The sequence below is a fragment of the Balaenoptera physalus genome, assembly GCF_965194825.1.
Source record: "Balaenoptera physalus genome assembly, chromosome: 17".
In the NCBI taxonomy this organism is placed as follows: domain Eukaryota; kingdom Metazoa; phylum Chordata; class Mammalia; order Artiodactyla; family Balaenopteridae; genus Balaenoptera; species Balaenoptera physalus.
The window spans coordinates 50307432-50328375 of record NC_138895.1 but is presented as its reverse complement, the minus strand read 5'-3'; the positions used below and the strand labels follow the sequence as shown (position 1 = coordinate 50328375).

The following is a 20944-nucleotide window of genomic DNA, read 5'->3' as shown; positions in this document are numbered from 1 at the left end:
GACCCACAGAAAGAAATCTATTTTACATATCATCAGTACACATATACCTGCATGTAAATGAAACAGAAGTTTCATAAAACAATAAGTAGCCTTATGAACAGATGCAAACTTGTATATTTTCCAATTCAACTCTATTCTATTCAATGTATTGTGTTCTATTTTATTTTGTAAAGGCAGGTTGCTATCCACTCAATGGATTTCATACTCACTCATAAGTGGCAACCCATAGTTTGAAAATCACCACTTCAGATGCACTCCGGCCTGTAAATATTCTTGGAGGGTAGTGCCTTGATGCTGCAGACTGATTGGAGTAAGCAAAAGGGGCTTTTACTTCCTGAGTCCAGAACTTAGTGTCTTTATTTTAAGGAAATCTAAATGCATTGAATTTGAAAGTAACACCATCACACCATTGGCTGAACATTTGAGTCAGTTATAACTGACCTTCTCCATGTGAACAGCTTCTATCTGAGCCTGCTTTACCCCACCCTCTCCTTGTGCAACTGATTTTTTTAAACCTAGATACAGAGCTTTAATTTAATCCTGTTAAACTTCCTCTTTTTTTAGTTTCAACTTTTTTCAATGTTTCAAAAACTTTAGGGATCATTTTTGTCATCAACCTTTCCAACTTTATAGCATATATGTATTTTATAAGTATATTTTCCATAGAATAATAAAATTTTGTATGGTTTAGCGCTTAAAAGATGACTGTTGACCTAAAGTCTCTGGCCCTATTATAGCCATTTATAAACAAATGGTTGAAAAAGAAGCAGGAAAGATAGAGATTTATGGTACTGGATAAGAAAATAAAAGTTCTGAGAGGTAGGATTTGAAATTATTATTATTATTATTATTTTGCATAGGTTTTCTACTTAAACTCAAATTAGATAATGTTTACCCATCATGCGGCAAGAGAATGCCAGCATGCTTCAACTTCATGGGCACTCAATTTGTGAAGATCAAACATGTATGGCCTACACCGCTAAGACCTGGGAATTCCACCCAGAAACTCTGGAGAGATGGAGATCCCCTGATGTGATGCATCTCTTCCGGCTAGAAGGTAAAGTAGGGCAAGTGGACATGATTTTCATTTGTTTATTTATTCATCTATTTATTCTAGAGATATCTGTTGTATCAAACACTGAGAGGCAAAAGCAGGGGGCCCTAAATTAGGCTCTGGGGGTATGGGGACGGAGGAAATTCAAAGCAGGGAGCCCTGTGCATCTCCTCCTATACTTAGGGGGGAGATAGCCTGGACTAGTCAGTCGTTAAGTCTCATTGAGCTCAAGAAATAAGGCCTTTCCTAAGAGCTGGTAAGAGTTAGCTAGACAAAGAGACAGTCATGTGCCAGAAGGCTCAGAGGTGAGAGAAACATGGGTACTTAATGAACAGCAAAGGACAAGAACATTCCTAAAGTTCTTCAAGAAGGACGTGGCTTTGAACACACTGATTAAAAGGTATTTACTTGCCACATGTGCAGGCTAAGGCTGTAATGAGGAAACCAGAGGAGGTGGCCTCCATCTACATTCCATGAAGGACACCCATGTGTCTGCTTAGGATTCTCAAGAGTTTAGGGGCAGCTCGAGGACACTTCATGTCTTGGCTACCTGTGGGTTCTAAGTACTTATTGGATCAATAGAAGCTAAAAGTTGTTGGCCAGAGTGGAAGAAGGAATGGAGAAGAGGAGATGGACTTAGCAAGAAAGGGAATCATTTTTATTTGATCTTCACTACAAATTCCAGACTCAGATCAACAGAAAGTATTTTTTCCCCCTTGATTTTTCTCTTCTTTTCTTTTTTTAAACTGTCAGGTTTTTTGTTTTTTGCTTTTTGTTTTTTTTCCCTAATGAGTAATTGCGTTCTACAGGGTCCAAAAACTGAAAAGGTTCAAAAAAGATAGGTGATCAAATTTCCTTCCCTCTTTACCCCCTGCCACCCAATTTCTCTTCCCAGAGACGAACAAGGTCTTTTTTATATTTCCAGAAATAGTCTCTGCACATACAAGCAATATGTATGCATGTATAACCCCAAACCTTTTTTTTAGCCAAATGGCAGCATAATATACACACAGACAACAGATAATATTTTATTTTTTCTCTTACAGAACTGACCAACCCAGAGGGGGATAACATTTTTCAGTGAAAGAGAGGGGACCAGTCTTCAAGAAATAAGAAAACGTGAATATTAAGAAGACAGTAAATAATTTTTTAAATATATGTATCTATTTTCCCCCAGTTTCACCATTTATATATCTCAATTTCTCATGAAGAAACAAGAATTTGTAGGAAAAAAATATAAAGGGAAATATTGTTGGTTCTTCTTCAAGATGTTTACTAAAATCCTTGAGTTATAAAAAAGTTTGCAATCTTTTGCTGTCAAATATAAGAAACATGATAAAAGGAACACTGAGTAGAGTTATACTTTGTACTTAAAATATTATGCAAGCTTGAGAATTCAGAAAGCTACACATGACTCTGTATGCAACCTTCAGAAATACTAACAATCTGTACTGACAAACGGTGCCATCTAATTTTCTCTTTTGTACTTCCAGATTGATGCAGAAACTAGGGAAGGAATGTTCAGGCTGAAATGAATAGAAGGAACATTATAAATGAGTAACAGGATAATTAAAGCATGAAGCCTTCCACATCTCGAGATAATGGTAATGTCAAGTGTAGTTTTAGCTAATTAATTGGTTAAGAACAATTTGCCTCGGTGACTGTCTTACATTTGAATATGGAACACTTTTTGCTTTGCTAGAAACTGAGAATAGAATTATCTTGGAGCTTGTAAAACAAATAGATTTTGGCCACCAAAAGTGTAATTACAAGTCAGAAAACATAATTTGAATTAGTGAAGGGGAAAATTACAGAGACAATTTTCCCCTTCACACCATGTAATTCATTGAGACTCAGAGAAAGGGTAAATCTCCCTTCCACTAAAACCTTGTTACTGTATGAGAAAATAAGTTCATTGCAGTTAGGACTCAATATATTCTTAACCAAAAACAATACTGCTCAACTTGAGGGATCACACACCTTATTCATCAGATCTGATAACTTTTGGAAGTTTCTAAATATCAAACCCACCCTCAAAGTGGGAGAACTTGTCAGTCGGATAACATTCAAAAGAAAGTGCCGTAGACTCAGAAGGTAATTCCATAGGAGGAATTCCAGAAACATTGTGAGCTAAGTCAGCAGCATTAAAAGAAATGTGTGGTGGTATTATGTCATTGTCTTCCAAGTTACCTTGAGGGGGACTTGCTAATTTTAGATGGTTAAATTCTGAGAGATTTGCTAAATCAGCATCCTTACCTCATAGTTAAAACGTACAGACTTTCTGCAGAGGAAATCCAATCTTCCAGGTTTAGAGAATGCGGACAAGAAGGAAATTCAAGAACTATCTTGCAACTTGAAATTGAATTTCAAATTAGTTAATTTTCTAATCGAATCATATTTATGTATAAAAATCACACATAAAAAACAGGACAGGAAGAAATTTACCAGAACCTTAAGACATATCAGCTTCGAGGGGATTTTATCCTCTATTCCTTTAAAATTTACTTCTTGCATTTTACACAATGATTATATAATACTTTAGTAATCAAGATCAAAGGGGAAAGTTTGAAACAGAAAAAAAAATATTTTTCTATCTGCACCCGTCCTCCTTTTCCCCTGTGCGGTGGGATATCCTTCTAAACATTTTTGAGCTTGTCCAAGTTCCACTTTATTGTTCTCGGCAGCGATTTCCTCGGTAGACTAGAAAAGAAATTGAGAAATTAAAAAAATACAAATCACTTTTTGTAACAGATTTCCCTCCACCTCTACTACAAAGCAATCTAAATACTACATCTTTACTCTCAACCTTTTTATGGGCACAGAGAACCCAGATGTTCTCTTTCGTTTCCCCTAAAGGGGAAATGGTAAATCACCTCCCCTCCCCCTTTCCCTCTCCCACAGATAATTTGTCCTCCTTCTTTCATATGCTGTGTATTTAAAGCTCTAAATGGTCCCCTGCCTTTTACCCGGGGAAGTAATTTCTGCATTTTTTTTTTTTTTAAATATGTGGTTTAACACAAAGTTTGAATGCAAAGTTAAATTTTTTTTAATATTAATTAATTTATTTATTTTGGCTGTGTTGGGTCTTCGTTTCTGTGCGAGGGCTTTCTCTAGTTGCGGCAAGGGGGGGCCACTCCTCATCGCGGTGCGCGGGCCTCTCACTATCGCGACCTCTCCCGTTGCGGAGCACAGGCTCCAGACGCGCAGGCTCAGTAATTGTGGCTCACAGGCCCAGCCGCTCCGCGGCATGTGGGATCTTCCCAGACCAGGGCTCGAACCTGTGTCCCCTGCATTGGCAGGCAGATTCTCAACCACTGCGCCACCAGGGAAGCCCAATTTCTGCATTTTTAAATCAATCCTGCCAGCCAGTCAGGATAAACAGTCTTTTTAGAAGCTGGCCCCAGATTCTTCCCTCTGTCTCCCTTGGGGCATCTTCAAGACAGTGGCAGGGGAGGGGAGGGGGAACAGGGTAACTTGGAGGAGCTGCAGCTCTCTGGCATCTGAGCCCTTTGGCTTCCGGACACTTGAAGAGGAGGAAGATGACTTCTTGGCCAGGTAAAAGGGCATCTGTGTTTAATCAGGATACATCCCAACCTTCTCCAGTGGTCCGCTGTGGAAGAGAAGAGGTTGCCTGGATTCCCTCCTCCTTCTCCAAATCCAGGAGACTCAGTGCCAGGATGTGACCTTGAGAAGTCTCTGTTCCAGTTCCTGGGCAGGGAGTTGAACTGGATGGTCCCCAACGCCTCAAAAAGCCTGGGATTCCAATTCCAGTTTATCCTAGTAGACTTCAGGGTATATGAGGACACATGGGAGAACCTTCTCTCTGGCCTCATTAATGAAGAACGTTGTGCTTTTCCAGGGCTGGTTTGTTTTTTTATCTGGGAATTGTGACTCTTGTAACAGTTCCTGCTTCTTGCTAGGAGGCTTAGCAGCAAATCTGTAGCCTCCCTGTAGCAAATATCTAGGGCTTTAAGGCTCGTACTTTGTGCACTAATTTCACTCTAGTTCCCAACTTCCTTTACTACTTTTATTTTCCTTTTTGGGGACTTCCCTGGTGGCGCAGTTGTTAAGAATCCTCCTGCCAATGCAGGGGACACGGGTTTGATCCCTGCTCCAGGAAGATCCCACATGCCATGGAGCAACTAAGCCCGTGCGCCACAACTACTGAGCCTGCGCTCTAGAGCCTGCGAGCCACAACTACTGAAGCCTGCGTGCCTAGAGCCCGTGCTCCGCAGCAAGAGAAGCCACCACAATGAGAAGCCCACACACCTCAACGAAGAGTAGCCCCCGCTCGCCGCGACTAGAGGAAGCCCACGTGCAGCAACGAAGACCCAACTCATCAAAAATAAATTTTTAAAAATTTTAAAAATATATTTATTTTCCTTTTTGTCATTTTTCTTACTCGTTTTTATAGTACTGTTCTTACCTGTTTTATCGTGTTGTCGTATGTGTCCCATTCAAAGCTTCTTAACATCTTTTTTGGAACGAAGTAGACTATAAATAAAGTTAAATCAATTTTGAAAATATAGATGTTAGGGGTATTCATTTTTCTCCTTGTCTCTGTTCTCTCATCAGTTTCTCCCTAAATCCAAAAGTAGATCCCAACTCCATCATTCCGATTATGCAAATATCTTAAGCTACAAAAAGTTGGTATTATTAAATTATAAATTTCTAGCGAGCAGGGATCAGGTCCGATGAGGGATAAAGCAGCTGTGGTAGGAGGAAAGAGCTTGGGCTGGTGTTTTGTTTCCAGCTCTGCCACGTACCAGGTGTCTGACCTTGGGCAGGGCCCTTCTCTCTGGATCTCAATTTCCTTGTTTATAAAATGAAGGGGTTGGACCAGGTCACCTTTAAAATCCCTTCCAGCTCTGAAATTCATTGACTCTCTGACCCATTGTGGGTGCTTAATAAATAACAAGCACACTTCCAGAGAAGAATGACTTGCATTTGGACACATCAGTCAACACATATTTACTTAGCATTCACCCGGAATGTGGCCGCCTTGAGGGGCAAATCAGAGACAGCCCCCTGGGGGGTCCCGTGGAGGCCCAGAACTAAAGGAGAGACCTAGGCATTTGTTTTCCCCCACTGCTCAAGGGTTCCAAGTTTTTACAAGATCACTAAAAGCTGAAACTCCTTGCCAACATAAAGAACCAAAGGCACTGGGGGAAGCGGCATTCATGAGAAGGAGAGTTCATCTACTTTTAGCGAGAGAAAATTTTGTAGTCCTTTAGCGTAGAGGGGTATAGAGAAATTTTTTAAATTAAGTAAGGTCAATGTTTAATTTTAGTACTCTTTAAGTCAAAAGTAACCTGTTTGAAAATAGGAAAGCTATTATGTGTAATTTAGTTTTGCCACAAAATTATTGTGCTTGATGTATTTTCCCTTTAAAATAAATCCTTGTTAATTATAAATATGCTGATTGACTTTTGTTCTGAACTGTTCGCACTTCTTAACACACACGGAATTCTAAGCTGCTGATAGCATCTTTTAGGGTTTGCCAGTTTGTGAGGGATGGAGCCAAGTTAAGGATAAACCGGGCTTTCCTGGTGGCACAGTGGTTAAGAATCCGGCTGCTAATGCAGGGGACACCGGTTCGAGCCCTGCTCCAGGAAGATCCCACATGCCACGGAGCAACTAAGCCCGTGCGCTGCAACTACTGAGCCTGCGCTCTGGAGCCCGCGAGCCACAATTACTGAGCCCGTGCGCCACAACTACTGAAGCCCGCGCGCCTAGAGCCCGTGCTCCGCAACAAGAGAAGCCACCGCAATGAGAAGCCCGCGCACAGCAACAAAGAGTAGCCCTTCCTCCCCGCAACTAGAGAAAGCCCACGTGCAGCAACGAAGACCCAACGCAGCCAAAAAATAAATAAAACATAAATAAATTTATTTAAAAACAAGGATAAGCTATCAACACTATAAAACACACTTGTGAGTCCATTAAGTGTCCCGTAATTATAAGAAGTGCCCATCCATTTTCAGAAAAAGGCAGAGAAAGAAAGGAGGAAAAAACCTTGCTGAACACATTTTTGCCCCACACAAATAATTATCTCATATCCCTCATTTCTCTAAACTATTCCAGGAAGAGTCCTAACACCTACTGCTTCATTTTAATCATCTCAGAGGATTTCTCTTGGGACATATGTCTTTACTTTTCTAATGGCCAAGTTGTCGCGTTCTTCCTCCTAAGTATCTACCGAGGCAGATTCCTGTTTTACAGGGTAGTAGACGTGAGTGGTGTCAGTGGTGGAGCTGCACAAAGGACCCGCATCCCAAGGAAGGAAGGATGTGGTTTGCAGAATCCCAGACCAGACATCTGGACAAAACACCTAAAAACCTTTTCCTGTCCTGTTCCACTGAAAACTATATCCGCAACATCAGTGGACAAGCGTGCTCTGTAATTCCAACAAACTCAGGAACATCATAATGGATGCTGAGGCCTTCTTATCCAAGAGCTTTGCCACGTTCTGACTACTTCCTGCCTCTTACTAAGCATTTCGATTTGTTTCCTCCCATCCTTCTAGGTGGAAATGAACTTGAAGTCTTTTTTAAAAAATTGTATTTGTCAAGGTGATTGCCTGAGGGGTAGCTGGCAAAGGGGCACTTGGCTTGAGACCAGGCCTCTGAGACAGTAAAAAAGGCTGGAGGCACTTCCGTTCTTTGAAGTTCCGGGTCTACTTCTCTTTTAATGGAGACAATTGAAAATAGGAAAAAATTGGGGGTATTTTTTTTAAATGCTTAGTTTTAACGAGGTAAAACTTGCACACACACACAAATGCAATGCAATAATAATATAATGAATAATAATAAGTAATAATAAAAAAGAATGAAGTTAAATAAGGCTAGTTAATTGTGGAATTTATTAAATATTAATTCATACTGGTATAGCGTGTTGTCTGCCTCAAGTCAAAGTTGTATAAAGATCATTATGTTTCAATCCCATTAGGCATTTCTGGGACTATGTTTAACTTCATCTGAAGATAAAAGGGAAGCTCTTAAACATACCCTTGAGGCTCCAGCCCCATGCTCCCCTCCTCCTGTCTTTGGGTTGTGGCATGAAACTGGCTTTAAAGTCTTCAAGGCCACCCGCAGACAACATCTTCATCAGGTACAGTGATCCTTAGAGCTAAGGAACTAAAAAGCGGTCACTCATCCCTGTTTTCTTAAATAGCCTCTTTATTTTTTAGAAAACCTGAAGGACAGAACCACACCTTTTCTATCAATTTCCTAGGGTTTTCAATGACATTGTTTCATGTTATGCATGCTTTTCTTTTGAAGACAGCAACTTTCCTATGAATAGCCTTTTATATTGCTTATCCCTTTCTTGGATCTCCCGGAGCTCTGGAGAGTACCCAACTCGATGATGTCACTAGGAAGCAAGTTTGGGCCACGAAAAGAGAATCTTATTGTAGTCTGCAACTCACTCTCCTTTCCGCTCTCCCCTTCTGCGCCCCTGTTTCCTGCAGAGTCAGCCAACCAGAGTCACCTCTCCCTGCCTTTTGTGGGGCCTCCCACATTGATAACTGATCTCTGTGAACTTTACATTTGCGCTTCTCTTCTCCATGAAACAAGCTAACCCAAACCTCCTTGGAGTGTTGGTCTCATAAAAGCCGTGACCCCTCTCTCCATTCATCGGTAAATATTTTGAAAGACAACACTCCACTAATTGCTACTTAAGCAGATTCCCTTCCCCATCATACTCTGACTCTAAGAGACCTTTCTCAGAGCCTGCCTACAGGACAAACCACCACGCTGATCTTAATAATTAAAGCACTTCCTGCCAGGATGAATTTTCTGTTGTAGACTGTAAGTGTTACAGAAAATATAGATTTGTCTTGTCATTACCCCTCCCCCACTCTTTGGATCAGCAATGATGCCAGGAATGTTTTTTATTTGATAGCTTCTAATGTTTGATTTCTTGAGGCTAATGATTAGATGCTCCTTGCAATGATGCTTTACAAACAAAAACAAGCCAGCAGCAGTGGAAGATCTTGATCAAGTACACACGGAAGAGATAAAACAAGATGTAGGGTAGCACTCATTGTAAGGCTCTTTTGATCACATTTTAAAATTTTATTTTGTTGAAGATACAGCTAAAAAGCTTTACGGGACTTCCCTGGTGGTGCAGTGGTTAAGAATCCGCCTGCTAATGCAGGGAACACGGGTTCGAGCCCTGGTCCGGGAAGATCCCACATGCTGCGGAGCAACTAAGCCCGTGCGCCACAACTACTGAGCCTGCACTCTAGAGCCCGTGAGCCACAACTACTGAAGCCCACACGCCTAGAGCCCGTGCTCCGCAACAAGAGAAGCCACTGCTGTGAGAAGCCCGCGCACCGCAACAAAGAGTAAACCCCACTCGCTGCAACTAGAGAAAGCCCACGCACAACGAAGACCCAACTCAGCCAAAAATAAATAATCAATAAATAAATTTATAAAAAAAAAAGCTTTATGAATATCTCATCTTAAATTGTATTCATTATTTTTAAAATATGCCAACACAAAACGTTGTTGTTTTTTTTTTTAATTTGGAGAGGAGTTCTTTAAAAAAAATGGAGCAAACAATCACAAATGCCTCCCTGTTATGTTTTCATCCTCTCGATGCTCTGCGGTTGCCCTCCTGTGAACACCATGGAGCTACCAGGTGTAATCAGAAACACACAAACAGAAAGGCAGAGCTAGGTTCACATTCTGACCCCCAGCATTATTAGCCGTGAGACCCGGAGTAAGTTACTGACCACTTCGTGCCTCCATTTACTTCTAGAGCTTTTGTGAGAAGGCAAAGGAAGAAAATATGTGGATTTACTGGAATAAATTCATCGTAGATGGTGCGAATTCCCATCCCTCTGAGATGGTGAAGGTTCTGGAGAATGTGATGAGCTTTCTTAAGGGTCTCAGGTTGAGGTACCCTCTAAGGAGAGGACACAAGTACTACCATGAGGAGGAGAGCTTGACATTTTGTGACGGGCGATGGGAGCCCTCACCAGTGCCCCATCCTCATCTTCAGGTCCCTCAGCCTGGCTGCCAACTGCCACTCACCTGCAACTGTCAGTTACACTCGCTGGAGAAAGAGCAGGTGTGTTTGGTGAAACCACGTAGAGATAGCCAAGAACCCTCAGCCCTGTAAGACAGACACGAAATATATTCAAATTATCATGAAATGGTCTTTAAAAGAGACCTCACTCTAGCTTCTGAGTATTTTGGAGGAGTATTTTTAAGTAGAATGAGCAAAGCTCTCCTTATAGACCTAAGAAAATTTCACGTTTGCTAACTGCTGCTTTTCCACTGTTAACTTTCATGAGAGAGGACTTGTTTTGAACCCTGTACAAGCCCACATTCACCATGCTTCCTGACCCCTCTGTCACATTAAAGTCTTGTCCATGAGCTGCTCCTTTTCAAACTTTACCCTTCTGATGTTAAGGATGGTGAAGACGAGTTAGGATAGTTGTACTAGTGGGTGGAGATATAACCTCTTACCAGACCCTCAGGGAGAGCTCCAATTGGTCAAAAATAGAAAGAAATTAGGATTCCCTGCCTTGGGTTTGCTTCTGGATGTTTCCACGCTTCCCTGCTCCCTACTCCTGCCAATTCTCTCAGCCTCATCAGAGTTAGAGTTTGTGAGTTTCTCCCACCATGGCTTTGGATTTTTCTACCAATTCATTCTCTTTTACCTTTTTCTCTTGTTGTTTCTTCCTTGTTTCCTTTCATTGCCTTTTCTTGTCTCCTTTTCTGGCACTGGCATTCCTTCTTGACTTCTAATTTCTCATTTCTCATGTCTTCCATAAAAGGAATAACCTTCGTCGTTGCTGACCAAGTCTGTCTATTTTTTGTTCTCTGTGGGCTTTATGCTGAAGCTCTGTTCAAAACTGCCAATGTACACTGGGCCCTGATAAAACCATAGAAAGTGGAGAACCCACCCCAAAGATAAACAGTCACTTCCTTCTTGGAAGGGCCATTCATAGTCCAACCAATACTTCTTTCATCAAAAGCTGCGAAAGGCAAACTATTTCCATACCAAATGAGCTCCATGAAACTGGCCTCCTGTATTCAATCAACAAATATTTCTTGAGCCTCACAGGGTCAGGCCGTGTGAAAGGTAAGGACTCAAGACTCCAAGACTGGCTTGATTTCTGCCTTTGAGAAGACACAGGAGTAAACAAATAATAAAAGACCCACCAGGCTTCCCTGGTGGCGCAGTGGTTGAGAATCTGCCTGCCAATGCAGGGGACACAGGTTCGAGCCCTGGTCTGGGAAGATCCCACATGCTGCGGAGCAACTAGGCCCGTGAGCCACAACTACTGAGCCTGCGCGTCTGGAGCCTGTGCTCCGCAACGGGAGAGGCCACGACAGTGAGACGCCCGTGCACCGCGATGAAGAGTGGCCCCCGCTCGCCACAACTGGAGAAAGCCCTCGCACAGAAACGAAGACCCGACACAGCCAAAAATAAATAAATAAATAAATAAATTTATTTTAAAAAATAGTTTAAAAAAAAAAAAAAAAAGACCCACCAATGCCACCCCTTCTACCATCACCCCGCCATCTTCCCTGCGTTATTTTTCTCCATATCACTTATCGCCATCTGACATGCCCTATATTTTACCATTTTACCATCAGTTTCCCCCTGACTAGAATGTAAGCTCCGTGAGTGAGGGATTTTGTGTCGGGATGTGTGGCTGAATCCCTAGTACCTGAACATTGCATGTGAAGGGCTCAAACATATAAGCTGAATGAATGAAACACAACATGATGTGTGCAATATCAGAAATGTGAACGACGAGTTGTGGAATTACAGGGATCCGCATGGAACTAAGGGTCAGTGTGTGTGTGTGTGTGTGTGTGTGTGTGTGCATAAAAGTCAGATTCAAAGAGAAATGTGATGCTTTTGAAATGATGTAGGTAAAATACCAAAACATTCAGAAGAGGCTTGGTCATCTGGTGTGGGGTTGGAGAGCTACAAAGGAGGAGGAAATGTGACATATTCCACCCTTAAAACTGACTGAAGTGTTTGTTGCTTCATTGAGTTGTATTGGAAATGCTTATATTTCATTTGGAAGGAGAAGGAACGGGAGGCATTCTCAGTGCCTCCTTAGAACACAAAAAGGAAAGCTAGGTCACAGCGGTCAGGCAGGCAGCAGGGACTTAAGAACTCAGGTGTGAGGAGCCCTCATTTCTTTCCTGTCTCTGCTGTGTGCCCTTGAGCATGTTACCTGACCTCTCTGAGCCCCACTTCCTCAAAATATGTAATAACACCTTGTACATATTACCTTGTAGAGGTGTCGCAAAGATTAAATGAGAAAATGGATATAGGGTGTTTAACATGGCAGCTGCCTGTTAAGCCCACAATAAAAAGGTAGCTATTCTTGTAGTAAGGTCACAGCAGAAAAAAACAGAGCTCATACCCTCGCGCATCCATACTGCTGAGAAGGGACGCCACATGGCTAAGCGTCTATACCCAGTTTCCAGTAAGGCCTAACCAATTTTCCCCTGGTTCTTTATTTTTACATAAAGTGGCACCAAACGCAATATAAATTAGGTGCCAATAAAAATTGACATCCCCTCCTATTCCCAACCTTTCCCAAACCTAGTAGAAAAGAGGTTTCTCTCCTGCTACTAAGGAGCAGTGGTGACGCTCTTCCACTCAGACTGTGGTTTCCTGGGTGACTAAGTCATTACCCTGCTCCTGCCTCCTCCCCACACTCACCCCTTTCTCACCCCCATTACTTCAGCTGAAAAAAAGCTTTTAGAAGAAAATTTTACAAGCTGCTATAGCCATCGATTTAAAACTTTTTTTTCTTTCCTGAATGCAATATATTTTCTAAAATATTGAAGAAAACACCTTTTTTCTAGGGCAGAGGAAGGGAATAAAAAGGCACCCAATGAAAGAGAGAAAAGGAAGGCCTAGGAAACAGGAAACCCAGCAGGATCCACTGGGCCAGGCTGGACATCCTGGGGGGTGAGTTTCTGGGAGTTGAGTGGCTTTGTCTTTGTGGGGATCAACCTCTGAAAAAAATGGGATCTGCTTGGCCAATTATGGCACTGGATAAAATTTTGGACCCATAAGGTAAACCTGAGGACTCTAGATTCTCTGTGACTGTCTCATCTGAGTCCATGTTATCACATATAAAACTGAACCTCCTTATTGCTGTTTTTAATAAGAATTATGTATGTGCCTTGCCACTTGGGTTTGGGAATTTTTACACATGATGGACACAGCCATAATCAACCCAGATCGAGGTATAGAACATTTCCAATTTTCTATTTGCCATTTCCAATTCTCCAGAAAGTCTTCTCTTGCCCCTCCCAAGTCAAAACACCCCACCCCACTGCAGGAAGCCCTTGTTCTGACTTCTGTCACCATCAGTTAGCTTGCCTATCCTTGAGCTTCATATAAATGGAATCATATAGTAGATACTCATTTGTCTGTCTGCTTTCACTCAACATTATGTCTGTGAGATTCATGCAAGTTGGTGCATATAGCAGTAGTTTGTTCTTTTTCATTGCTGTATAGGACTCCATTGTGTGACTACATCACAATTTACCTCTTCTCAGTTGTTGGCATTTGGGTTGTTTCCAGTTTGGGACTACTATGGATAAAGATGCTGTCAACATTTGTCTACATGTCTTGGGCGGACTTAAGCACTCATTTCTCTTGGGTGTTAGGAGTGGGATTCCTGGCTGAAAAAGGAGACACACATTCAGCTTTCAGTAGATCCTGCTGAACAAGTTTTCAAAGTGTCTGTCCTATTTCATACTCACATCATGACTCTATACTACTTCCTGCCTTAATTGAATAAGGAGTAACTGTTATGAAACAAAATATTCTTTTGGTTGCTCTACGTTCTCAGCCTCATGTGCAAATCAAGATTCCACTAGTTACTATTAATAATAGTTTGTACCTGTTATTCCCTCTGCCTGGAACACTCTGCCACTGGGTATTCCCTGGCAGTTCCTCCTTATATTCAGGTCCTAGCCCAGAGGATGCCTCCCCAGCGAGGTCTTCCCTGACTGCCCCATCCAACTGAGTGCCTCTGCTTCCCTAGCTAGTCACCGTCATTTCACCCCTGCTTCATGTCCTTTCCGGCACTTACCCTGTTTGTTCATCAGTTTAATTATTGTCTATCTCCTCTCACTGGGAATGAAAGCTCTGTGAGGGCCGGGTATTGTCTGTCACAGAGTTCAGTACAACCAACACATCCTGTACAACCAATAAAATATTGCAGAAGTGGGCTTCCCTGCTTGCGCAGTGGTTGAGGGTCTGTCTGCTAATGCAGGGGACACGGGTTCGAGTCCTGGTCTGGGAAGATCCCACATGCCGCGGAGCAACTAGGCCCGTGAGCCACAACTACTGAGCCTGCGCGTCTGGAGCCTGTGCTCCACAACAAGAGAGGCCACGATAGTGAGAGGCCCGCACACTGCGATGAAGAGTGGCCCCCGCTTGCTGCAACTAGAGAAAGCCCTCGCACAGAAACGAAGACCCAACACAGCCAAAAATTAATTAATTAATTAATTTAAAAAAAATATTGCAGAAGTGACCATGTGTGACACCCAAGATTAGGGAATAAATCATATGGCATCTGCCTTGCTCTCTCTTGGATCACCTGCTGTGAGGGAAGCCATATTGTGAGGACATTCAAGCAGCCTGGAAAGGCCTGTGTCTTCTGCCAACAGTCTGCATCATGTGAGAGAAGAACCTTGGAGTCAGTGCTTCCAACCACAGTCAAGCCTTCAGATGACTACATCTTGGTTGATCCCATCATGAGCGACCTTGAGCCAGAGCCACCCAGATAAACCACTTCCAAATTCCTGACCCACAGAAAATGTGAACATGGCATGGACTTATATATACTACCAGATGTAAAATAGATAGCTAGTGGGAAGCAGCCGCATAGCACTGGGAGATCAGCTCGGTGCTTTGTGACCACCTAGAGGGGTGAGATAGGGAGGGTGGGAGGGAGACACAAGAGGGAGGGAATATGGGGATATATGTGTACATATAGCTGATTCACTTTGTTATACAGCAGAAACTAACACACCATTGTAAAGCAATTATACTCCAATAAAGATGTTAAAAAAAAAAAGTCACAGAACAGTTGTAAAAAAAAAAAAAGAAACTGTGACCACATTCACATCATTGTGGTTTTAAGCTACTAAGTTTTGAAGTAATTTGTACACAGTAATATTTAACAAATACCAGCACTCAGCAAGTATTTGTTGAACAAATGAAAGAATAAATGAGTGAATTAGAGTAAGAGCAACATAAAACATGGCCTCACACCATCTGCTTTAACCTGGTCAGAATGCATGTGCCACAGGCCTCTCCACTCTCCTTAAGTTTTAGCTTAAGTTTATGATCCTAGAGCAGGGTTTCTCAACCTTGGCACTCTTGTTATTTGGAGCTAGAAAAGTTTTTGTTTGAGGGGCAATCCTGTTCATTGCTGTAGGATGTTTAGCAGAATCCCTAGTCTCTACCCACTAGATGCCAGTGGAAAGTCCTCCCTCCAACGCAACTGTCACAACTAAAAATGCTTCCAGACATGGCCAAATGTGCCCTGGGGTGCAAAATCATCCCTACTTAAGAACCATTGCTCTGAAGTAGTCATGAAAGAGAGGTTAGAAGTACAATACTGGTTGGGTTCAGGGCAGGTACAAAATTTTACAATGTTTTTTAAGATATTTGACTTACAAAAATCCAATCAACACATTACTTATTTTTTCCAAAAAATAAAAAATAAATAAGAGCTTAGTTAAGCCAAGTACATCTATACATAAAACAATTCTTTCTTATTAGTAAATGGCCCAATTAATACATATTGTGGCTAGGCGTGAAAAAAAAGACAACACCATGACCAAGTCAAGTTCAACCTCTGCCTTTAAATAAAATATTGAAAAGGTGATTTGTCCCATAAATCTCCCTTTGGAAGAGGAACAGAAGTTACTCTTTTTTCTTTCTTTCTTTTTTTTTTTTTTTTTGAGGTATAGTTGATTTTCAATGTTGTATTTATTAGTTTGAGGTGTACAGTAAAGTGATTCAGTTATATATATACATTTTTTCAGATCCTTTTCCCTTATAGGTTATTACAAAATATTGAGTATAGTTCCTAAAAGTTACTCTTAAAGTAGAGCAGTACAGGAAACCAGCCTTCCTCAAATGCACCTGTTTACTTCCTGTTCCCTCTAGCCTGGAAGCCTTCTCAAGAGAGCCATGCAACTTGCCTCCTTACTTCCTCCAGGTATCTGCTTAAATATCTCCTTATCAAAAAGGCCTTCCAAGACCAATCTTTACCGATAGCACCCCCAGCGTCCCTGCAATCTGCTACTCCTCATCCTGTATAGCAATTATCACCATCAGCTAGACTGTATATTCTGTTTGTCTTCAGTGTCGGTCTCTGCATTGTTAAAATGTCATTTCCAGAAGGGCAGGGACGTTGTTGATACTCTGCTGTATCCTTACACCTGCAAGTGGTGCCTCACACCAGGTAGGTGCTCAATAAATGTTTGTGGAACGAATGAATGACTGATGTGGGGGCTCAAAAGCCAAGGAGGGCTCAAAGTGCTCCCCTGGGATGGGATGGGGTGGATGGGGGACTGCTCACGCATATTGTACTTTTTGCATTTTGAGTCGTGTGAAAATAATAGCTACTTAAAACAATTAAAAAGTGAAAGAAAAACGTGGTCAGTTCCCCTCTTTCACCAAGTGGGGCAAATCAAGCCTGCTTCACCATCTCAACATTACTTTACATGTGTGTCACATGCAAAAGGTTTGTTCACCATGTCTCATTCACCCTCAGCGCAAAACTGGCTGCGTTGTTGTTATTATTTTCACAACATAAAATGATGGATTTTGGATCCTCATTCCTCATTTGAGAGCCTCTTGGCCTCTTTTAAGTCATGTTTCAGTGTTTCTTCAGTTCTTTCAAGTATTTTCAGCCATAGAAAAGCAAAGCAAAAAAAAAAAAAAATAGCAAATCTATCACTGTGTGTCCCCTACAATACTGAAGAACAATTATTTCAAGCATATTATAGCTACTTAACTTGATAGCTACTTTCTGAGAGAAGAGAAGTGTACATTCAAGTTTTGTAAATCAATGAGTTTAAATGCATCATGGAGACATTCTAAGATGATCCTGTGGTGAATAGTTTTATGGAAAAAATTAAAAAGAACCTGCAAAAAATGAAGAACAGAAGAAAGAAAAAAATTCCAATATTGAACCCAAACCGGGTGATTTGTACCCATTTTTCATTGTGGTCACATGATGCTTATTCAAGTGTTGAACACATCTTTTGTGTTTTCCTTTACACGTCTCCTCTCTAGGTAAAAAGTCAACAGTACTTTCCACTGTTCCCAGGGGGAAATAGCAGCATCACTGGGAGGGGTGCGGGATCTTGGGAGACTTTTGCAAACTCCACAGCACGTCTAGCAGTGGAATCTGACATACCTCAGGTTAGGGGAAGGGAGCCACCGTTGCAGGTTAGGTTCTCCGGGAAGTAGATGCTGAGAAAGAGTAGGGGGTACAAAAGGTCTACTGGGAGGTAAGGTCTATAAAAGGAGACGGGCAGAAAGCAGAATTGGGCAGGCAGAGTGGTCCGAAGGCCATCAGACTTGACAGAGTCTGCCAGCCCCACAAGATGCTCAGTCACAGGGATTGCCTGGCAGGGAAGTCTTGCGTTGAGGGGACATGGCTAGGCTAGCACCGCCATCTTACTCAGCCCTTGGCTGGGGATCCCCCCAGAAGACTGTGACCTTGACTTGAAGAGCTGAAGCAGATCCTGAAGGAGCTGACAGCTGCAGGCTGTTGGACAATCACACACCCTGTGGCTGGGCAGCCAGTCATTTCTTGAAGAGGGCTCCGAGCAACACGTGTCTGTCCGCCCCAGGAGGGAAGGAATGGGAGAATCTGACAGACATTTTAGAGAAGTCTTGGCAACTCGTGGTGCTTGGTCAGATCTACAGGAAGAGGTTAAGGAGAACCGTGACAATTAGGATAGCACTGCCATCAGCAGACGTAGTTTGGATGGGATGTAACCTCTTCCCACGAGACCCACAGCTGCCTTTTACTGAAAGTAGCCCAATTATTTTCTGCCTAAGTTGCCATGGCCTGTGCCCCCTGTGTTAAGTGACCAGCCATGCTCCTTAGCTGCAACTTATAGGGCTCACCAGGGGATTGATCCAAGGCCCAAGAAGGCCACATGCAGGATGGGGTGGCTTGATGTGAAACGGTCCCATTTTGAATGAGGACAAACTAACTCAACACTCTTGTTAGTTTCGAGGAGGGGTTGAAGCAGGTGCTCAGGCTGCATCCTAAGGGGCACTGAGCGTTGTTCCCCCCTCACCTGCTGCACTGAGCTGGCCAGAGAGCAGTCAGCATCCACCCTGCTGTTGCCTGAAGAGGCAACATGTCCTTTGCTACCCAGTATCCTTGCAGGAAACTCCTGTCATCACAGGTGATCTGGGGATGCCATTTCCTTAGAGTCTGTCCTTTGAACTTTAAAATGACAGTGCTGATGGGTATTTTTTCTTTGTAAAAAGTGGGTGAAAAGATGAGGTTTGACTCTGAGACTCTAAGAACTGTCCTTTAGTTTTTGGTTTCGGCAAACTTCATAAGCATTGAGCACATCCAACTTGCCTCCTCGCCTTCTGTGGTGGTTTTTCCCAGAGCAGGAGCTGTCATGTCTCTAAATTTTGAATGTCAGGCTAATCTGCCTGCCGCATTCTTTACTTGCTGCAGGTGATACAAAGAACTAACTCTCAACAGTTCACAATCTAATTAGCAGGACCCTATCTCAAGCAGACCTTATTTAAAGTTGTTCTACATAATTAAAACGGTTTACAGTACTATCTGTGGACTTCCCTGGTGGCTCAGTGGTTAGGAATCCGCATGCCAATGCAGCAGACACGGGTTCGAGCCCCGGTCCAGGAAGATCCCACATGCCGCAAAGCAACTAAGCCCGTGCGCCACAACTACTGAGCCTGTGCTCTAGAGCCCGCGAGCCACAACTACTGAGCCCACACTGCACAACTACTGAAGTCCACACGCCTAGAGCCCTTGCTCTGCAACAAGAGAAGCCGCTGCAATAAGAAGCACGCGCACCGTGACGACGAGTAGGCCCCGCTCGCTGCACCTAGAGAAAGCACGTGCGTAGCAACAAAGACCCAACGCAGCCAAAAAAAAATTTTTTTTTAAATAATAATAATAAATACTACCTGTTAATGCCAAATCTCTGTAGCCTCCCAGCATGAAAACCCTTAAAAGCATGCTTTCAAACCAGAACTAAGCTACACACACACACACCCACACCCACACACACCTATATACACACACACACACACACACACACGTGTACAACTTAGAAGCAGGGGAGGGTTCTGTTTCTATAATTCCCTGCCTCTACTACAGGTTTGGAATTCTTCGACCTTCAGATCATAGAATAAGGATCATCTATTCCCAGGCAGGAGCCAGATTAAAATGGAAAAGGGGAACTACTAAGAGGTATTGCAGGGAATTTTAATTTTTAAAACAGTGATCAAAATTGTAGTTTGAAAATTAAAATTTTAAAGAGCTTAAAGGTGAAAAAGAAAAGAAGAAATAAGAAAAAGTGACAAGGGTAATACTCAAATTCATACATTTCTTTTCAATACGTTAATTAAAAATCAGAGTTATACCAACAAATAAAATATTCATCCTCTACACTAGTCCTTGGGAAATTTTAGATATTTTTAACTGAATGGAATAATGAGTTGGAAGAAGTCAGCTTCTAGATCTCAGAGCCTGTCAGGGAGAAAACTCAGAAATGCTAAACAGATAACATATTTTTCAAGTTTATATGTGCTGCAATTCCAATAACTTAGATGAATAATATCTGCAATGATATCTGCAAACATAGCTGAGGGGCTTAAGGTAAGGTGAGGTATAGATTAGGTAAAGCTTAGAATGCAAATAAATATAAAGATGGGAGGCAGGAGATCGCAGTGGTTAAAATACCAGTGTCAGAATCTGGCTTTGGTGTGAATTCAAGCTCTGCCCCTCAACTAACTGAAGAATCCTGAGCAAATTACTTCCCCTTTGTGGGTCTCTATTTGCTGTAAAATAAGGATAGGGAGATGATCCAAGATGTCAGTCCCCAGGGCTGTTCACATGGCTGAATATTCTCCAGTATGCCTGAACCAGTGTCTATGACCCCGGGGTGAGTCACAACCCCATCACCAACACCACCCCTCAGCAGAGATTTTGCAGTAACATCTGTCAACTTTCACATCAGACAACAAGTGGATTACCTGACAGCAAGTGGAAAACCAGGCTATTAAAGTTTTCCTTGTATCAAAGCATCCTGCTCTGGTCATTTCTTCAGGTCACCATTCTCTTGTGAGGGCTCCCGTGTATATGTAAATATTCAATAAAATTGGTATGCTTTTCTCCTGTTCAAAAAAAAATAAGAATAAGGAAACCTACCTCATGTTAGTTTTGTGAAAATTCATATATAAAGTACTGAGCACAGAATTTGGCACGTAGTTTTCAATTAATGAAAACGATCTATAATAAAACGTAACCTGAAGTTAAAACCTTATCACAATGATCACTTCTAATTTTTAAGTGATTAACTTGAGTTGTAGACTAGGAAGACTGAAATATGAGAATAAGAGTTATTATTTATTGAACCTCTACTATTCGCCCCGCATAGTGGCAGACACTATTTACATATCACTAATTTTCACATTATATGTGATATTATTTTCTCTATTTATAGATGAAGAAACTGAGGATCAGAAGGTCAGAGAGGCTGCAAGTGACTCTATAACCTAATCTCTATTCACTCTGCCATATTGCCTCTAAGAGTTGTGATGCCATCAAATTAATCTGTAAATAAAGTTAATTTATTTTAAACAATGTAACCAATT

At 42.0% G+C, this 20944-nt stretch overlaps 1 long non-coding RNA gene across 1 annotated transcript; it reads right to left on the bottom strand.

The window, feature by feature from the left end:
- Positions 1-2069: 2069 nt before the first annotated feature.
- On the bottom strand, positions 2070-9488 carry LOC309647244. The gene is made up of 2 exons (XR_014255886.1): positions 5481-9488; positions 2070-3754 (listed from the first exon to the last, which is right to left on the bottom strand). It is a non-coding gene; the product is annotated as an uncharacterized lncRNA (long non-coding RNA).
- Between the last annotated feature and the right edge of the window lie 11456 nt (positions 9489-20944).